At 39.1% G+C, this 13,239-nt stretch overlaps 2 long non-coding RNA genes across 6 annotated transcripts in view; one reads left to right on the plus strand and one right to left on the minus strand.

The window, feature by feature from the left end:
- LOC107126806 (uncharacterized) overlaps positions 1 to 13,239 on the minus strand; it is a 203,387-nt gene that overhangs the window by 137,159 nt on the left and 52,989 nt on the right. The window lies entirely within an intron of this gene.
- Positions 1,735 to 13,239, plus strand: part of LOC102122770 (uncharacterized) — a 64,179-nt gene continuing 52,674 nt past the window's right edge. For all 4 annotated transcript variants that reach the window (XR_010579649.2, XR_010579648.2, XR_012419786.1 and 1 more), the window contains exon 1: positions 1,735 to 2,012. This is a non-coding gene — a long non-coding RNA (uncharacterized lncRNA). The remainder of the gene's footprint in view (positions 2,013 to 13,239) is intronic.

Below are 13,239 nucleotides of genomic sequence, written 5' to 3' on the forward strand. Positions count from 1 at the left end.
CAGCCAAGCCCCAACCCTGCTTTTAAGTACCACAACACATAGCTCACTTGTGACACTTCCAGATAGCCAGAAGCTTTCTTCTATTGGAAACACATCCTACTACCCTCTAGAATAAAATTATTGGAAATACGTCTTTAAAAGGAAACTGACTAATGTAACTCTGTGAAGCCTGGGGGAGCCTGTGCTATTCTCATTAAGCACGAGTATTAGTGAGTTGATTTCAAAGTTTATTAAATGAGTAAGTGTGGGAAACAAATTAGGAAAGAAACTATTCAGAGGAATAAAAATGACAGAAACAGAAGTTTTAAGTTTATAATGTCCTCATGTTACAAAGCATGTGTCTGTAGGCTGATACAGGTCCAAATATATTGAATTCCTATGGACTGATGGTTTTGCACACACATTAGATCTCTTTTGGAAAGAATAAATGCATACATTTGATAAAGAAGTTTGGTAGTAGTAAAAGAGATTGTGCTGTTGAGTGCAGGTGATTGTCACATTCTGTGGTATAAAGATAACCAGCTATGGAGTAGAGGGCTGGATTTGATTGCTGTCTCTACTATTTGTAAGCTCTTTGACTTTGTGCAAGTTAACTCCTTGTATCTTTCATTTTCTTATCTGCAAGACTGGGAAAATAGTAATATGTGCTTGCCAAGTTATGAGGGAGGATTAAATGAATTGGTCTTCATGTATTTCTTAAGACATGGTACTAGATCGGAGCTGGCAAGCTCTTTTCTGTAAAAGGTCAGACTTTGAAATATTTGCAACATTTCTGGCTACCAGGACAGAACTGCAGCCACTGAATTACAGAAGTCTTTTCTTTTCGTGGGAAAATAGCCATACAACCTACAGAAATTAATGAGCACAGTTGTGTTACAATGAATCTTCATTTACAAAAACAAGCTGTGGGTCAGACTTGACCTCAGGACTGTGGTTTGCTGACTGCTTCACAAGATAAATGAGGGTTAATATCATCAAAGGATTTTGATGAGAAGTCATTGGCATACTATATGAAAAGTATGTGGTACAGTATCTTGCCCGTGAAAGGTGTTTAGCAAATGATAGTTATTATTGTAAGGCAGATACTTCATATGTAACCTAGAAAATTACATATGGCTTTCCAATCATCAGACCCTCTGTCCTAGCTTCTTAATTTTCATCAAGGAAGGTTAAGAGACAAGGTTAACTTAGCTAAGAAGTAACTATGTGCAAGAATAGATGTAAGCAAAATGACAGAATTTGGTTACAGTTCCAAGATTCCTAGTTCAAAACAGAATGGGAAGAAAGGCTAATTTTCTCCTGATGTGGCCTTCCCTGACCTCGCAATATGTCCCCAGAAGGCTGTAGACCCTTTCTCCTTTATAAAACATTAAATGTGACTACCTTATATTAGTAACAGGTGTATTAATGGAGGTGCCGATGGCAGTCAGGAACAGGCTGAATGACATGAATTCTTCCCTTCATAAATGGGCATCTTTCCATGAAAGCACAACATCATTTGTTGAATGTCAAGTAGACTAGAATTTCAGACCTGGAAACATTTGCCTTGAAGCATCAAAATAATTGAATACTGTAATGGCTCAGCACCTGGCTTAAAGTTATAATACCAAGATTTACATTATTCTTAGCCACAGGCATATTTTTCACCAGCTTTTAACAGCCCACCTCCTTTTCCCCTTCCCTCCCACACAATAACTGGGATGACTTGTCTAGATCTTAGGCAAAAATTCACTTAGCACATCAGCTCCTGGAAACAAATGCACTTAACCAGAAAAATAGGGACATCAACCAGCAAAGATGCATCCTCATTTCATAGAGCTTGAAATTACTATAATCTGTAAAGTACAGTGAGAAGAAGAAGTTTTTCACCTGCCTGCACATCAGTCATTGATTCTCCATTTGACTTGGAGGGACTCTGAGGGACCGACCTGAGCCTGAGAAGAGGCAAGATTCCCCTTCAAGGACACACTGGGAACTTACGGACCTCTTTCTCCATGGTGCAGAGCACAGAGGTAATTACATAATTGTCTGTTCAATTACTTTATTCAAGAATCACAACCTCAAATTCCATAAGCCACCAGAGAAATGGCATCAATGAATGAAGCAGTTCATTTTAGGGACTTCAATTAACGGAAAGGGGTGTGTCCCAATAAAGACTCATACAGTCAACTGTTTCCATGCTGGCATACCCCACTGTTAATTGATTTCCCACATTTTCAAGGCAGCAGGAAATGTCATTTTTAATACTTTTATTTTTGGCTTTATGGAATTACTGCAAAGATAGTACAAAGTTCCTGTAAATCCAATGGGGATACCCAGTGCCCCTATCATTGACATCTTACATTAGGATAGTATATTATTATTAATTATTATATATTAGTATAGTATTATACATTAGTATAGTGTTATACATATGCATAGTATGTGTGATATACATTATTCATTGCTATTAGTGCTACTAATAATTATTATACATTAGTATGTATAACAATATATATTAATAATATATATTATACATATGTATAGTATTATACATTGGTATTAGTATTAGCAATAATTACTATATGTTAGTATGGTATATTATTAGTATGGTGTAGTTATTATTATTAACTGAAGCCCATATTTTAACCAAAAGTATAAATGGTAAATGTTCTGGTATTTAAATATTGATCACTGTGATAGGCAGAATAATTGATTCCCTCAAAGATGTCCCAAATACATAGGCAGAATAATTGTTCTCCAAACATTTCAAAGGCTTTCTAATCTTTGGAACCTATGAATAGGCTACCTTACATGGCAAAAGAGACTGTGAAGATGTGACTGAGATAAGGGTTAAGCTAATGGAGAGACTGGGAGCTTGTCCTGGACTATTCTGGCGGACCCATGGGAATCACACATGTCCTATTAGAAGGAGGCAGGAGGGTCAGAGTAAAAGGAGCTGTGATGAAGGCAGCAGAGATAGGACTGATGTGGCCATGAGCAAAGGAACACTGGAAGCTTCCGGAAAAGGAAAATGGTCACGAGATGGATTATACCTGAGAGCCTCAGAAGAAATTGAACCTTGAAGATACCTTCAAGGGATAATGATGGTGATGATTCTCTTGCTAGTCCAAAATTATCTTTGTTCAGATTTCAAATCATGAGGCACATGTCCCAGGGGCCCAACCTAGACAAAAGAAAAGCTTTGTAGATAAAGTCTTATTAAGAGAAATCAGAATAGGCCATTGAGGATTTTTCTTTAGACCCTTGAAATTGAACAGACTGACAATACACTCTGAAACGGTGCTCTCTCTGCTTGCATAATTTTCAAAAGCATAGTCACCCCATCTGTAATGACACTTCACCTGCAAACCCAGTAAGACCCATTTTAGATTTCTGAACTGGAGGATAATACATGAGTGCTGTTGTAAGACTATGCTAGTGGTAATTTGTTGCAGCAGCAAAAGGAGCTAATACAGGCATCAATTCAATGACAAAGAAATACTCTGTTCCATCAAACAGAGACTCATCCACTAGGCCCCCATTGTGCAGAGGGTGCATGTCTGCTGTGTGACACTAGTCTTAAAGGGGACCGAGACTGTGCCCCCTCTGTATCTCAGACCTTAAAACAGCACTTGACACAGAGAAAAGACTCATTATATATGGATTAAAGTAATGCTTTTTAGCCCTTGAAGAACTGCTATATCAATGGTTGTCTTTGATATGCTATGCATTCTTTATTCTTCTTTGGCAAGAAGTGTGAGAAATATCAACTCTATTTATCTCTGTCCACTTAGGGCTCCTGAAGTACTTATCCTTATTTCCAAGCAACTTTAAGTATGTCTTTGGTTTCTTATTATGGAACAAAATGAGATACATACTTAACGGTTTGCAGATTAAGTATCATTGCAGATGGGGTGACTATGCTTTTGAAAATTATGCAAGCAGAGAGATCACGGTTTCAGAGTGCATTGTCGGTCTTTCACTTTCAAGGGTCTAAAGAAAAAAAAACTCATTGGCCTGTTTTGATTTCTCTTAATAAGACTTTAATTGTGAAGCTTTTCTTTTGTTTGGGTTGGGCCCCTGGGATAAGCGCCTCATGACTTGAAATCTGAACGAAGATAATGTTGGACTAACAAGAGATTCATCAACATCATTATTCTTTAAAACTCTGCAAAGCCCAGTGTGTTTGCACCATTAGACTTCAGTTTTCCTCTGCAAAGAGAAATCAAAGGCGATATGAGAAGACCACACACACACACACACACACACACACACACAAAGCACAGAAATGGGAATCTCAGGATCAATGCATTATTTTTTTCCCAGAGAGGTTCTGATGGGAGAAAGGGCTTTTCTGCATCTCTTTCCCTACATCTTGCCCCTCCTGCCCACCCCTGTCCTTTCCCCCTGCACAAACACATTGTAGACCCAGCCATTGGACACCACTGCCTGTGTTTTCCCTGTTTCCTCTTTGACACCTGAACCCTGGCAAGGAAGGCATAGCCTATGCCATCCTGGGTAATTACAGTTGGAACACTTTTCCCCCCAAGTCTCATGTTGAAATGTGATCCCCAATGTTGGAGGTGGGGTCTGGAGGGAGGTGTTTGAATCATGGTGGCAGATCCCTCATGAATGGCTTGGCGCCATTCCTTTGGAGATGAGTGAGTTCACAGAAGAGCTGATTGTTGAAAAAAGCCTGGTCTCCTCTCACTCTCTCACTGTCTCGCTCCTTCTCTCTCTTGCTCCCAGCCTCCCCATGTGATGCACTGGCTCCCCTTAGCCTTCCACCATGATTGTAAGCTTCCTGAGGCCCTCACCAGAAGCAAATACAGGCACTATGCTTTGAGTACAGCCTGCAAAACTGTGAGGCAAATAAACATCTTTTCGTTATAAATTAGCCAGTCTCAGACATTCCTTTTTAGTAACGTAAAAATGGCTTAACACTCTAAGCCTGTTTTGAGCACATTCCATTGAGGTCTGCTCACAGGTGATTGTCTCCTCCACAAACCCCTGTGATCTGTGCTGTTGCTGTTGGTGCATCCCTCTCATGATGTCGCTGCTGTGGACACAGCCTGCGCCCCCTCCCCAGAGTTATATTTCCATAGACCTTGCTCTTCCTATATTTTCCAGAAGCAACTCAGTTGGGGTGTGGCCAAGAAGGGTGACAATCACAGAAATGATTTCTCTCTTCTACCTCCTTCAGGAAAATCTGGGCTCCAAAATCTGCTTCTACTGATACCTGGCTGTGGCCAAGGTCTTTCCACCCCTCCAAGGCCTCCATTTTTTTATCTTCATAAGACAGAACGATCCAACCTGCCTATCAGTATTGTGAGTGTATCACGGCTCCCCTGAAGTCCTGCAAGTTCTTGACTGCAGGTTCCCAGGAAATGGCAGATGTGACTAGCAATGATTCATTCATTGTTTCATTAGTCAAGCCAGCTTCCCTGATGATCTACTGGGTGCAGGACTCTGGCATGGCAGGCTGTGCATTCTGCCCGTGCCCAGTGCACATTTCAGCCCTGTCTTTTGCTGCCTGGGTGAGCTGGGCTGAATTACAGATCCTTTGCACTTCAGTTTTCTCCCTTCTGAAATAAGTGCTACAGTGGCATTGCCCTCAGAATTGTTTTGCAAGGAAATCAAGGAGTGTCTTGCATAATGTGTGCAAGACACATAATTGGCCCTAGAAAGTTTTAGATAATAATAATGCCACTATTACATTTATCGAAGGGCTCAGACAGTGTGAGTCCCGAGCTGTGTGTTAACCACTGCAATTATTGCTAGTAATGATGTTATTTTAAACTTGTTTAATTATTCCTATATGTACACAGTAGTGCCCCCTTATTTGGGGTTTAACTTACACTGGTTTTAATTACCAAAGTTCAAAAATAGTAAGGTATTTTGAGATAGAGAGAAACCACATTCATAAAACTTGTGTTACAGTATATTGTTATAATTGTTCTACTTTACTATTCATTATTATTGTTAGTCTGTTATTGTGCTTAATTTATACTTTTATGATTTTAATTTTTTGTAGAGATAGGGTCCTACTATGTTGCCCAGGCTGGTCTTGAACTCCTGGCCTTAAGCAATCTTCTTGCCTCTGCCTCCCAAAGCACTGGAATCACAGACAAAAACCACCATAAACAACTTCCTAATTTATAAATTAAACTTTATCATAGTTATATATTAGGAAAAAACATAATCTATGTAAGGTTTACACCATCTGCAGTTTCACACACACACCGAGGGTCCTGCACTGTATCTTCTGCAGATAAGGGGGAATGACTGTATACACCTATATGTGCTTCTATGTGACTATACACATTTAGATGCAGGAGTAGGTGCAGGTGGATACAGGTACGGGGTATACATAGATAGACATAGAGATGTGTTTTTCCTCTTCAAAGAGCAAGGACTTAGGAGAAAACAGAACTAACAAACTGGAACATAGATTTGAGGAACTTGCCCAGAACACAGAGAGACAAAGCCCTGAAAAATATTCTACAGAAGATAAGAGACATGAAGGATAAAATAGGCAGGTGTTCCATACGACGGGAGAAGAATGAAGAGGAGCAGCATTTGAAGAGCTGAATCTAAGCATCATCTAAAGTTCATTTTTGTGAAATGCACCTTCAGATTCAAGAATTTACATCAAAACCCCAAGCAGAAGTTTTCTAAGCCCGTGTCTAGATAGCACTTGGTGAGTAAATTCAAGCAAACTTTAAAAATACAAAATAGTGGCCAGGCGCAGTGGCTCACGCCTTAATCCCAGCACTTTGGGAGGCCGAGGCAGGCAGATCACGAGGTCAGGAGTTCAAGACCAGCCTGGCCAGCATGGTGAAACCCTGTCTCAATAAAAATACAAAAAATTAGCCAGGCATGGTGGCATGTGCCAGCTGCTTGGGAGGATGAGGCAGGAGAATTGCTTCAATCCAAGATGCCGAGGTTGCAGTGAACCGAGATCTCACCACTGCACTCCAGCCTGGGCGACAGAGCGAGACTATGTCATATATATATATATGTGTGTGTGTGTGTGTGTGTGTGTGTGTGAAAATAATAAAAATTATGATAAATTTAATGATGATTAAATTTAAAAATATTAAAAATCAAATGACGCTAAAATTCCAAGTAATAATAATATATAATTCTAACAATTTGGCATTGGATATTTTGTTTATGGTGGTTAAGTACATATAATTTGAAATTACGTTACAGTGCCCTAATATTTAGATTTAAAAAAAAATCAAGCACACTACAAAAGTCACTTAAAGATAAAATTATATATGTCCTTTTCAGGGACATGGATGGAATTGGAAGCCATTATCCTCAGCAAACTAACGCAGAAACAGAAAACCAAACACCGCGTGTTCTCACTTAAAAGTGGGAGCTGAAAAGATGAGAACACATAGACACATGAAGAATAACAACACATACCGGGTCTTGTTGGAGGGGGAGAGTAGCGGGAGGGAGAGCATCAGGAAGAACAGTGAGCGGATGCTGGGCGTAATACCTCGGTGATGGAATGATCTGGGCAGCAAACCACCACGACACACGTTTACCCATGTAACAAACCTGCAAATCCTGCACATGTACCCCAGAACTTAAAATAAAAGTTGAAGAAAAAAATACAATGATATAGACAGAATACAAGAGAACTAATGGAAAAAGTATGTACAATAAATGCCAACCAGGGAAAACCTGGTAAGGTTTCATTAAATGTCAGAGAAACAGTATTCTAGGCAAAAATGTTCTGGATACAAATAGAATACTAAATAATGACATAAGAAACAACCTACGAGTTTGTGAGAAATCTAAAATTGGAAGTAACTAAGAACACAATTTAAATGTAAGTTGCTGTATGTACTGTCAGAAATATAAGGTGAATTTAACAAATAATTTTAGGAGTAAGAAGGTTTATCATACCTTACTTGGAAGCTGATGTGCCAAACAGATATAAATGAGGAGGAAAAGCAATAGATGAGCAAATTTTAACTAAAGGACTTATTTAAATGAAAGAATATGCATTTCCTCTAAACACAAAATATCATTTCTAATGATATAAAAAATCTTTAAACAATTAATATAAAACAAAACACTTTTTTGAGCAGTTGATTTCATCCATATAGATTCTTTTTATTTATTTATTTATCTAATTTGTATTTTAAGTTCAGGGGTGCATGTGCAGGTTTATTATATAAGTAAACTTGTATCATGGGGGTTTGTTGCATAGACTATTTTATAATCACACAGGTATTAAGCCTAGCAGCCATTAGCTGTTTTTCCCGACTCCCTCCCTCCTCCCATCCTTCACCCTTTAGTAGGCCAGAGTGTGTTGTTCCCCTCTATGAAGACGTTTTTTGTTGTTTTTTGTTTTTGAGACAGGGTCTCACTCTGTCACCCAGGCTGGAGTGCAGTGGCACAACATTGACTCATTGCAGCCTCCACCTCCTGGGCTCAGGTGATCCTCCCACCTCAGCCTCCCAAGTGGCTGGGATTGCAGGGCCATGTCATCACACCTGGCTAATTCTGTATTTTTTGTAGAGATGGGGTTTTGGTATATTGCCCAAACTGGTCTCGAACTCCTGGGCTCAAGTGACCCCCCTGCCTCAAACCTCCCAAAGTGCTGAAAACACATTTTTAAACCAGAAAAATATTAAAAGCAAACCAAATCTTCATAGATTTGGGATTTATGTAAAACAAGAAACTCTAATACAAATGAGAAACATTTAGAGTTGAACCACAATGAAAACAAGGTCTACAGATCCTGGCACAGGCGCGGAAATGATGTGTAGAAGACACATCACCATATATGTGTTCTGGAAGTGAGAATTTTAGAAAATAGAACAAAAGAGTAACAGTGAGTAGAGTAAAGAAAGCAATTAGAAATAGAGAAATTAGTTCAAAGGAAATCACAGGAGCCATTGAAAGAACCAGTAAAACCAACATGGAATCTTCAAAGAAACCAAGGAAACGGCAAAACCATTTGAATGATCGATCGAAAGAAACAGTGTGTGTGTATGTGTGTGTGCATGTGTGCATGTGCTGTGCGTGTGTGTTTAATAAAGGTAAAGACAAGAGAAGAGACAGCCATAGATAAATTATCGTCTTTGGAGAAGATCAGAGATACTTTTCCTCCTCATTCTTGAACTTCTTTCTCAGCTTCAGTAAGAATGGTGACTCTCTTGCAGGGCATGTGGGAAGGAATTAAACTTCAGTTTTGTTCAGCCTTTCTAAAAAACAAATAAGTAACCGCCGTATGAGAGACAAAGCTAATAAAATGTGTGGCATTATGAAACGATTGAGATCACATCTGATATGAGGAAAGGAATTAATTGTTAGAAAAATATGCGAACACTGGCCTTTGCAAACTTATCTCTACTGTAAGAACCTATAAAAACAAGGGTAATGGTGTCAGAACTTCTGAGCCAGCATTAATGAGTTTCCTATTTTTTGTTTTTGTTTTTGAGACAGAGTTTCGCTCTTGTTGCCCAGGCTGGAATGCAATGGCGTGATCTCAGCTCACTGCTACCTCTGCCTCACGGGTTCAAGCAATTCTCCTGCCTCAGCCTCCCAAGTAGCTGGGACTAAAGGCACCTGCCACCATGCCCAGCTAATATTTGTATTTTTAGTAGAGATGGGGTTTCACCATGTTGGCCAGGCTGGTTTCGAACTCCTTACCTCAGATGATCCACCCGCCTCAGCCTCCCAAAGTGCTGGGATTACAGGTGTGAGCCACCGCACTCGGCCTATTAATGAGTTTCTGACAGAAAATTTGTCTTGCAACCAAATCAGGTTGTGTGTGGACTTCCCCTTCTTGGTGACCTTCCTACGCTCACGTGAACCTGCATGTGCTCTGGTGCCCACACTCTGCCCTTTATGTATTAGTAGGAGCACAGCTTTCATGGTAGAGATAAAGATTGAAGAAGAAGGGATTAGCAAGACTTGAATGAAAAGAATTTGGTAGTAAGAATAATTTGTAAAATATCCTATCTGATCATTTTTACAGTATCAAATTTGGTCCATTTGCTGTTATGTGCAGAGGCTATACAGAAGTTTGTTTTTCTGAACAAGAAGGATTTATAAAAAAGTAATTAACATTTATAATAATATTGTTATTATTTTAAGTGCCCATTAGGCCAGATGTCTAAAAAATAGTTATAATTTATCTCCAATCTTTACAAAATCACAGCAAGGGAGATACTGTTATACCCATTTCACAAATGTAAAAGCTTGAGGCAGTCACTAGTTATAGCAGAGCCAGGATTCTCAGCCATGTCCCTCCAGAACTAAAGTCTAGCTCTTTAAAATTCATTGTTATCTTTCCAATTAGAGGGAAAAAATATGTAGACTGACAGGTGACTTCTCAACCAAAATCATTGAAAGTATCTCAGCAAAAATATCCTTTAAGAATGATAGTGAAATAGACTTTTCAGACAAAGAGAAACTGTTTTTGTTACCAGAAGACCCACATTAAAGAAAATATCAAGGGTTGTTATTCAGGAAGAATGAAATAATCCCAAATCTTGGCCAAAGCACATACACACGCACACGCACACATACACACACACACACACACACCCCACCCCAAAACAACAATAACAAAAAGCCAAGACGGAATTAAATCATCAAAAAGGATGAATATGCAGAATGAATAATGACCACATAAAACAATAACACAAATACAAATTATCACGTGAGAAATTTAATGCACACATAAACAGAATTAACATGCATGGCAAAATGGCATTTAATTCAAAAAGTGCATAAATGAAGTTAAACAATTCTAAGATTTGTGCCTTTTCCTGGAAAAGAAGAAAAGCCACAATTAATGCAATCATTAATATTTCAATTATCCATATTGCTATCTTTATGATAATCACTTAGAGTAATATTATTTATAATTTCCTAATTCATAGGGAAAATATGTAAATAAACATTTTCTAATTTGGAATAAGAAAAGACAAAACAGACAAGACAAACAGAAAAACAAAAGCAGATTAAGCTGACAGCCCAAATATATTAAGAACTGCATTACGTATAAGGAGACTGAATCTAACAATTAAAACAGAAATAAGCATCTCTTTGGATTAAAATAAAATTATATTTATAGGAGATTCACTTAAAACAGAGACAGAGAAAGACTGAAAAAATTAGACCATGCAAGCTATACCGAAGAAAGTTTTGTGACCAGAAAAATATCTGACAAATTAGTCTTTAAGATAAAATGTACAACTAGAGATAAAGAGACTTCGTAAAAGTTTAAAGTCATTGAGAAAATAGAATGATTCTCAATGTGCTTGCACCTAAATAGTTTAGCCTCAAAAGGTGGTTATTTTGGGTGACATTGATTATATGCTTCTATATGTATTCTGCTTTATGTTTTTAAATCTATGTCTATTAGTCCGTTTTCACACTGCTGTAAAAATACTACCTGAGACTGGGTAATTTATGAAGGAAAGAGGCTTCATTGACTCACAGGTCCACATGGCTGGGGAGACCTCAGGAAACTTACACTCATGGCGGAAGGCGAAGGGGAAGCAAGGACTTTCTTCACGTGGTGGCAGGAGAGAGACGTGTGAGTGCAGGAAAACTGCCATTTATAAAACCACCAGATCTCATGAGAACTCACCCACTATCATGAGAACAGCATGGGGGAAACCATCCTCATGATGCAATCACTTCCTTCCCTTGACACATGGGGATTACAATTTGAGATGACATTTAGGTAAGAACCCAGAGCCAAACCATATCACTGTTTTTTTTGTTTGTTTGTTTTGTTTTGTTTTGTTTTGTTTTGAGACAGAGTCTCGCTCTGTCGCCCAGGCTGGAGTGCAGTGGCGCCATCTCAGCTCACTGCAAGCTCCGCCTCCCGGGTTTACGCCATTCTCCTGCCTCAGTCTCCCGAGTAGCTGGGACTACAGGCGCCGCCACCTCGCCCGGCTGGTTTTTTGTATTTTTAGTAAAGACGGGGTTTCACCACGTTCGCCAGGATGGTCTCGATCTCCTGACCTCGTGATCTGCCCACCTCGGCCTCCCAAAGTGCTGGGATTACAGGCGTGAGCGACCGGGTCTGGCCAATCACTGTATTTTTAATTGTTTACAATAAATGTATGAGGAACTGCTATAGGATTAAATAAGAAACTACTCATATTTGTTCAACATGCGATTAATCCCTAGCAAGCACTCAGTAAATGGTAACTGGGATCGTCACACATATCACCATCATCATTAACTTTTTTGTAATTGAAACAGAACAATGGTCAAATAGGAAAAAGTAGGAACTGGAGTCCTACAGAGCCAATTGTTTTTACTACAATTCATAAAAGCAAAGCGTGAGAGTCATTTGTCTCACCCAGCATTTATAAGCCATCCTCCCTGAGACATTTAGGGCTCATCAGATGCAAGCCATGGAAGATACAAAAGTATAATCACTATTTAGTATTTCCATCACTCCTGTAGACCCTGTCTTTGATCCATTTTGACTTAGTTGTGTTTCCAGAACTCCAAGTACCTGATCATATCTTGGGGTCACGTGAGGGAAACTTGGCCTTGAGGAAAGGGGCTTCACAGACAGGCTGTTTATTGTTACTCTCCCAGGGAATTCAGTCCGGAGCCCAGAGCCTGGGTTTCCGTGAGTAACTCCTGACATCTGCTGGCCAATGTGCTCCTGGCCTGTTCACTGCATGCTGAGAGCCAGAGAATGCTCACTCAGGACAGTATGTCTGTGTTGGATTTTTTTTTTTTTAAATATTTAGAGAACTTTATTATAGTGTTTATCTCAAAAAAAGAATAAAAAATTCAATTATTAAAAGGCCAGGCATTCTCTAATTTTCATGAACTATAAGTAGAAATGATAAGGAAAATAAATGTCCAAACACGCAAATAACCATCAGGTTAAAGTAGGAATTGAAATCTCAATTACAAGCCATTTAGGAATTAACAAAAATGACACCGCATATCAAATTATAGAAAGGCAACAAAACTGCAACCAGAGGCTGACTCTTATGACTAAAAAACGGATGGATTTTTTTTTCTTGTGGTTACATTGGTAAATTCTTCGGTGGTAATTTCTGAGATTTTGGTGCACCTGTCACCTGTTCAGTGTACACTGCACCCAGTATGTAGTCTTGTATCCCTCACTCCACCTCCCAACATTCCCCGAGTCCCCAAAGTCCTTATGTCATTCTTATGCCTTTGCATCCTCATAGCTTAACTCCCACTTATAAGTGAGAACATGCAATGTTTGGTTTTCCATTC

Source organism: Macaca fascicularis, chromosome 11 (assembly GCF_037993035.2).
Source record: "Macaca fascicularis isolate 582-1 chromosome 11, T2T-MFA8v1.1".
Taxonomy (NCBI): Eukaryota; Metazoa; Chordata; class Mammalia; order Primates; family Cercopithecidae; genus Macaca; species Macaca fascicularis.